The sequence below is a fragment of the Quercus suber genome, unplaced genomic scaffold (assembly GCF_002906115.3).
Source record: "Quercus suber isolate HL8 unplaced genomic scaffold, Cork oak 2.0 scaffold_327, whole genome shotgun sequence".
Lineage (NCBI taxonomy): Eukaryota > Viridiplantae > Streptophyta > Magnoliopsida > Fagales > Fagaceae > Quercus > Quercus suber.
Window position 1 is genome coordinate 62,637 of NW_027069780.1, and position 8,041 is coordinate 70,677.

The following is an 8,041-nucleotide window of genomic DNA, read 5'->3' on the forward strand; positions in this document are numbered from 1 at the left end:
CATTGATTTTTTCCCCCTGTTTAGGAAAATGCATACTAGTGTAAAAAATGGAATATTACGGGTGGAATAAAATATTCTCATTCTCATCAATATTATGAAAGTTTCATTAATCAATTTAATATATATTGATTGGAACTAGCTTTGGTCATAAATGGTATCATTGATCAACTAAATCATCTAATTGTTGGGTATTTGGTAATTACATTTTGACCATTTGTGACCTCTTAATCATAAAGAAAAATTTTGAAAAGATAAAATCTTTTAATGCATAATTAATTTAGTTACTTAATGTTAGTATTAGCCATATGTTTATTTATTTATTTGGAATTTGTTTGTAAATAACTCTTTTTAGAACACATCAAGAATAATTTTGAAAAAATGGATTAAATAATCTCAATGGCACATGAATCATGATGGGTGAGAGAGTTTCAACTTCTTCCTCCCCACAACCCCTTATTGACGCTTTGTAAATTTTTTCTAACAATCTGCTTTTGTTTTAGATTTCAGCAAGTTGAGTTGGTCCTAGAACTCATTTCTGAAGTAGTTGGGACTCTTGACCGCATTGTTGTTCTACTCCTACGGTTAATAAGCGATCTTCACCAAATAATTGTTGTTCAAAATTATTGCTGTAAATTACCTAGTTTTTTTTTTTTTTTTTTTTTTTCAGATAGGTTTTTTTACTCTAATTTAATTTAAGTTTATATGTGTGTGAAGCTCCTTCCTAGATATTTGAATCGTGGCCCTTACCTTCTATATTCCATAAACATTTATATTTGTAGAGTGACCACCACACTAAAGATGTGTGNTTTCCTGTGGTTGGGAAAATTTGAACTGTTTGGCCTTCTGATTGTTTTAGTACAATTCATGCTCTGTTTTTCTTTTTCCTCTTTTATACTGGTTAAAGTTTATGAATAATAGTGTGTATCTGGTTTTTCCAACCAAAAATAATAATAATAATAATAATAATAATAATAATAATAATAATAATAATAATAATAATAAATAAATAGTGTGGATCTGGGCCTTTCTCATTCTGCTGGCCGGTTTGGGAAAATGTTTTGGGCCTCCACAACCAAATGTTCTATTTTGGGCTCATAAACAGAAAGATGTGGATTTGGATTTCTCAAAAAAAAAAAAAAATGTGGATTTGGATGGATTTTTATAGAAGGCCCAAATCAACCTGGATGGGACACTCTCTTTTGGGAAATGGTTCTTAGTTGTGGATAGGACACTTTCTTTTGGGAAATTGTTCTTAGTTGTTTTCCTAATCGCCAATCCGAGATTATGATTGATGCATATCCAATTGCTCTTTTGAATGACCTAATCGCCAATCCGAGATTATGATTGATGCATATCTAATTGCTCTTTTGAATGACCTGGAATTGGGTTTTCATATTTTGGTGGATGAGAGTTGAACATGTCTGAATTTAATTGGTTGACTAACATTTTAACCCAACTAGTAAATTTGTTTTGAGCCATTTAACTAAATTAAAAGTACGAATAATTTTCTTCCCCAAAATATAATCCAAACACTATTCCAATCAATTAATTGCCAATATGATCATAAAAAAAAAAAACCATATTAAAGGAAAATATTTTTCTCAAAAAAATATAGTAAAGGAAAATGCTTTTTACATATTTTAGTGCCAGCCATAAATAAACGACTAGGAACTAGAAAGAAATAAAGGATGAAGAAGCAATGCAAATAACAAAATTGAGATTATATAGGATTTCTCATCAAAATTTACTATAAGTGACTCTTAAGGCCAAATTGAGAGAGAGGAATGAGATGGGGAAAATGCAAATAATAATCATTTCCTTATAATATTTGTTTGTGTGTGTGTGTGTGTGTGTGTTTGTTTACAAACACATTAATTTATAAATATTATATAGTAAATTCATTGTAACTTTAGCATCACTCGCACAATAAATCTAAGGAAGGACAACATTTTTCATGATTTATTTCACAAGTCCTAATATGGCTTATTTTATAACAAAAGTAGCAATGGTATATAACAAAAATGGTATTAGTAATAAAGTTGATTGAAAATAATATTATTCTAATCATAACTGGTTACGTCAACAATAAACAATTGAAAAATATTATATCCTCAACATTACTCTTTTTATTACATGAACATTAGTAACATGTGTCAAGATGCTTAAAATTAGAATAGCTTAAAGGGAGTGCTACTTACTCTAAATGGTAGTATTACTCTTTCTTCTTATAAATATGAGAGTTAATTAACAATTGTGTTACTCTTCCAACTTCCAACATCTATTTTTATAGCAATTTTTCCCCACCCCACTTGATCCACCCCTCCCTGCTTTAATCTGTGCGAATTTTTTTCGCCCTATAAAGGTGGTGGGGCAAGGATGGGGCTAGATTTTAGCCCCACACCACAGGACGGGGCAAGGATGAGTTTAGACGTTTTAGACTCACCTCGCCCCACCTTGCATTAATAAATGTTATAATTGTAAATTTTTCATACCCTAAAATTCTACTATTTAAATATACACATCAATATTAGCTTATTTTATTCTATCCAATATGGCTTTCTGCCTCTATTTTGTTATTTGTTATACTATGAGATTTTGTTTTTGTTGTGATATTGTCTTTGTTAAACACTTAGATAATATTATTCAGTTTTTGTTAAAAATTAGTTTAATTTGATGGAATAAATTTAGTTATAATTTTGAGTATATTTTTATTAATGAAATAGTTTTATTAAAAAATATTGTAATAGTTTTAGAGCAAATTAACAAAAAGTAGAGTTTTATGGGGGGGGGGGGGGTGGGACTTCACGAGGCCCCAAGGGGCCGGGAGGGGGTAACAAAATTTTTCCTGTCATGCGGGGCAGGATGGGAATAGGGCAAAATAAAACTCTGTTGGGCAGGAGGGAAGACCCCATCCTTCGGCCCCGCCTCTCCCCACCCTATTGTCATCCCTAAACATGGACATTAGTTCAATTTTCAAATGAGGTTGAAATCTGAAAGACAATTTTGATTTGTTAATTTTCAAACTATGACTTAAATCTGCTGTTATTAAGGTGCTTGAAATAGAAGCCAAATCCACACTCAAGGGTCACTTTTTTCATCTTCTTTTTGCTTCACATTTAGAGCAACTTCCTGCGTGAATTTGCTGAGTGGAGTCCACCAAAATTCTTTCTATTTTGACTCAAATTTCAGCTTTGGTAATTCAGCAGCATAGGATCTTGGTCAATCCAATGAGGAGTTTGGTGTCTGTTTTGTTATCAACTTTTTTGGCTTTTTGCTAAAAGTTGGCTGAATTATAGTTGTTACCTTTACTAATTATAAAATATTTCTCTTTGCCTCCAGTTTCATGTTTCGATTCCCATGATCAAATTCCATTAAGAGCCCATTTGTTTCAGTTTATAAGTTGACTTCTTTATCTAATTTATGTATAGTTTTTTATGGCTTTAATTTTTTTTTTAATTACAATTGTATTTTTATTCGACTTATATTTTAAGCCAATAAGTTTAAACTATCATAAAGAAACACTAAATCAAGAAAATACATGGATTAATTTTGTTAGAATAGCCTAAACTGGTATTATATTGTCAAAACAAAGAATGGGTATAAAAAAAATGAGAAAGTTATTTATATAAAGTAACAGCATTTGATAGTCTGAGTACTCTGCACTTAATCATAATTTGCTTGTCATTGATCTTATAGTTTAGTGGTAGTGTCTAATCTCTTCCATGACAAATATTGGATTTGGATACCCCCTCATTTTTATTTTATAAAAAAAAAAAAAAAATTATTTGCTTAAAAATCATAGCTAGTGTGTAATTATGTGTACATATATATAATGTGTCAGAATAGATGCATCAAACTTCTTCTTAATCTCTCTCAAAAAAAAAACTTCTTCTTAACCACTTACTACATTAATACTTGTGTAGATCAACAAATCTTTGTTAGAACAAAAAGGTTGCCCCAAAATCAATATACTCATGTCCAAATTTGACTGGTCCACTTTCTATTCCAACAATCGTAATCTGCCACACTTTTATTTTTTCATGTGACATGATATACTGATATATTGATTTTTTCCCCCCCTGTTTAGGAAAATGCATACTAATGTAAAAAAATATTACGGGTGGAATAAAAGATTCTCATTCTCATCAATATTATGAAAGTTTCATTAATCAATTTAATATATATATATTGATAGGAACCAGCTTTGGTCATAAATGGTATCATTGATCAACTAAATCATCCAATTGTTGGGTATTTGGTAATTACATTTTGACCATTTGAGACCTCTTAGTCACAAAGAAAAATTTTTAAAAGACAAAATCTTTTAATGCAGAATTAATTTAGTTACATAATGTTAGTAGTAGCTATATGTTTATTTATTTTTTTAACTTTTTTTTTTTTTTTGGGAATTTGTTTGTAAATAACTCTTTTTAGAGCACATCAAGAATAATTTTGAAAAAATGGATTAAATAATCTCAATGGCACATGAATCATAATGGGTGAGAGAGTTTCAACTTCTTCCTCCCCACAACCCATTATTGACACTCTGTAAATTTTTTCTAACAATCTGTTTTTCCTTTAGATTTCAGCAAGTTCAGTCGGTCCTAGAACTCATTTCTGAAGTAGTTGGGACTCTTGACCTCATTCTTGTTCTACTCCTACGGTTAATAAGCAATCTTCACCNAGAAAAAAAAAAAAAAAAAAAAAAAAAAAAAAAAAAAAAAAAAAAAAAAAAAAAAAAAAAAAAAAAAATCTCCAAATACAAATAGACAACAACCGCTGTCAAAAATGGTTTGTAAGTGATACAAAAATAAAATCAAATAAAGTACTTAACCATCTGGATTTCTTTCTGTTTAAAGCCACATTTCTCATAGAACGCTCTATTCTCCAAACTGCAGTCAAGAATCACCTTATAACATCCCATCAAACGAGCATGCTCTGTGAGGAAGGCAATAATTTTCTTGCCTAGTTTCAACCCTCGAGCATTGGAGTCAACCACAACATCTTCAATGTGCCCAACTTTGCCACAATTCCTCAAAAACTTTTTCTCAATGAAAATGCTCCCAGTTGCAATAATTTTCCCAGAAGATTCGTCTTCTACCACGGAAATAATGTGGTCATCTCCAAGGGCGCTGAGCTCCCAAAATCGATCTTCAAAATCTTTGTCAGATACAGAGTCACAAACAGTTAGTTGCCCCAGTAGCTCTATGAATCCTTTGTTTTTGTCTTAGATCTGTAATTTTTGGACCTGAAACTTCTGTTCTTCGCTAGACGAGTTACTGGCACGCATCTTTTTTTGAAAGTACTTCAGTTCTTTGCCTAACTTATTAGGAACAGAAGGAAAATAACGAGGACAAGGCAGATCAACGAATGATGACCAAAATAATAATAATAATAATAATAATAATAAAAAAGAATGTCATACGAAAGAAAAAATCAACAAGAAACAAAAGATTAATACAATAGAATGTTGAATATAACGAGGACAAGGCAAAAAAAAAAAAGAGAACCTGGAGTTCAACGTTGTTGTGAAGATGCTGAGAACGTTTTCTCCCTTTCTCTTTTCTTTTTGTGTGGGCCCGGTTGAAAAATCTTATACAAAAGTTTTCTTTCCGCTCTCCACCAAACAACATTACAACACACAAACCAATTTTATTTTCTATTTTCTCTTCACACTTTTCAATTTACTATATTTCACCACCAAATAAACACATCTTGAATATCTGTTTGAAAACAATTTATTTAGCTAAAACTAAAATTTTTTTGCTGTACAGTGAGACCTATTAATAGTACCAAAAAGTATAATAAGACCCATAAATAGTAACAAAAATAAATTAAATAGTAGCAAAAATAAGTTAAATAGTAGAAAAAAAAAACTAAGGTTGCGTTTGGTATTAGCTTAAAAAACCAACTTTTTTTACTATCCAATTTATTTTTGCTATTATTTATAGGTCTCATTGCATTTTTTGGTACAATTCATGAGTCTTACTGTATTATTTTAATTACTTTTTAGTTTTATCTACAATATTTTCAGTAAAAAACTTTTAATTTTAGTTAAATAAGTTGTTCTTAAATAGACTTTAATTAGTAAAAAAAGTTTGCTTTTTAAGTCAATGGCAAACAATGAGTGTGTGCATGCGTGTGGATTATGAACTTTTTGGCTTATGATCGTGGGTAATATGATAACTAAAATATAGGTGTCAATAAATATGCCTTTTCTCTTATTGGCCGTGCCGGGTTGACATGTACTCCCTCCGTCCCATTTTTTTTGTCCTGTTTGAAAAGTCAAACTTTTTAAGGGAACATCATTTATTATTTTGTCTATCTTTTAAAAATGTATAAGTTTTCAAAACTACCCTTAAAAAAATTTATCAAAAAATTGAATTAGTAAATTAATAGGGGTATAATAGGAACATTAGTAAATTAATGACTTTTATTTTTAGAAATAGGACAATATTTTGGGACATCTCAAAATGGAATAGAGGACAAAAAAAATGGGACGGAGGTAGTACTTATTCTCTAGTTCAAATGGTGAAAACCGTCTCCAAGATAATGGTACACATGTTTTTGCCCTCATGTGTGTAATGTGACTAATTAGTAGTGACCATCATCCTCTTTACTAAACATTGATTCATAAATTGTATCCCAAGAAGGAAAAAAGACAATGTGGATATAAATGGCAGTACTCATCTTTGTACCATTTTGAACAGGCTTATTCTTTCATTGAAATCTCAGCCTTTCATATAGAATTTGGTCTTAAAAGCAATAACTGAGACATAGGACATGGTATTATCTACTTGGAATTTAAACTCTCATTCTCATCTTATCAACGAAGCCTCAAGTTCCTTGGATTAATCCTAGCTCTTAGTCACTCCCTAAAGAATATAAGAAATACTATGTTTTTAACATTTTCATGACACTGTTATAATAAATTGTAAGTGATAAGTTGTTATGGGTTGATATTGGTGGGCAAAAAATTAATTTTAGTAGTAAGTTTAAATTATAACCAATAATAATTTACCACCTATGACTTGTTGTAAAAATATAGCACTAAAAAAAAAATTAAAAAAAAAAAAGCTTCATAGCACTTCTATATAGGCTTCTTGCATATCACTAATAATACCTGATGGTATGTTCAATGAGCTACTCTTTTTTTTTTTTTTTCTTTTTCTTTTTTTTGAATATGTTCAATGGGTTATTGGGGAAGAATAAAACCATATGTCGTAAACCAATGTTATCAATAACAAGTTTTTTATGTCAAAACTTGTCACACATCCTTTGTAGGTATAAAATTGTCATTCAATAAAATAAATAAATAATTGTAGGTATAAAAATGAAAGAAAATTATAAGTCATATTTTTGGAAAAGAGTAATGACATTCGGGGTCAAATTCCATTTTCCCCAACTATCAAATTATTAAAAAAAAAAAAAAAGTTGCAGTCGAGACTTTTCGCAATCACTTATGAACTCAAGATTCATCTAGTAAATAATTCTATATGGAAATCAGCACATGCCTGCTTAATACACATTTAAACAATTCAATCCAATCAAATCCACCCAAATTATATCATACATAACCTTACAGGTGGATAGCTAATAGGTATCGTGCAGCTTTCTTGTATTTTCATTTGTTTTCTTTTTGAAAAGTCTCATATTTTAAACTATGAAAACGTAATTGTCCATTTTGATGCTAGTTGGATTTGATGGTAAAATGTATCTCTTTTATTCCTCCCTAAGCTTTGGGAGTTCCTATTGGAGATGGTCCGTGTTCCCCACTTTGTGGAACAAGACTTATTATTTTGTTTTGAAAAATGTATCTATCCTTTTTTTTTGAGAACCTTTTGAGGGCAGTGTCATTGTCAATCTTTCATGTATAATTGACTATCATTCATTGTTGGATGCTGTGGTCTCTTCACCAGTGGATCCAGTCTGGACCCTTGTTAAATCACATTTTAATGACAAATGAGGAAAGCTTTGTAAATACAGTGTCCATTTGGATTAAATTTATTGTTATTAAAATTAAAAATTGAAAACTGAAAAT

The 8,041-nt window shown here is 30.2% G+C and overlaps 1 pseudogene; it reads right to left on the bottom strand.

Annotated features, from left to right (window-relative positions):
* Positions 1-4,690: 4,690 nt before the first annotated feature.
* On the bottom strand, positions 4,691-5,579 carry LOC112013061 (glucosamine 6-phosphate N-acetyltransferase-like; annotated as a pseudogene).
* Between the last annotated feature and the right edge of the window lie 2,462 nt (positions 5,580-8,041).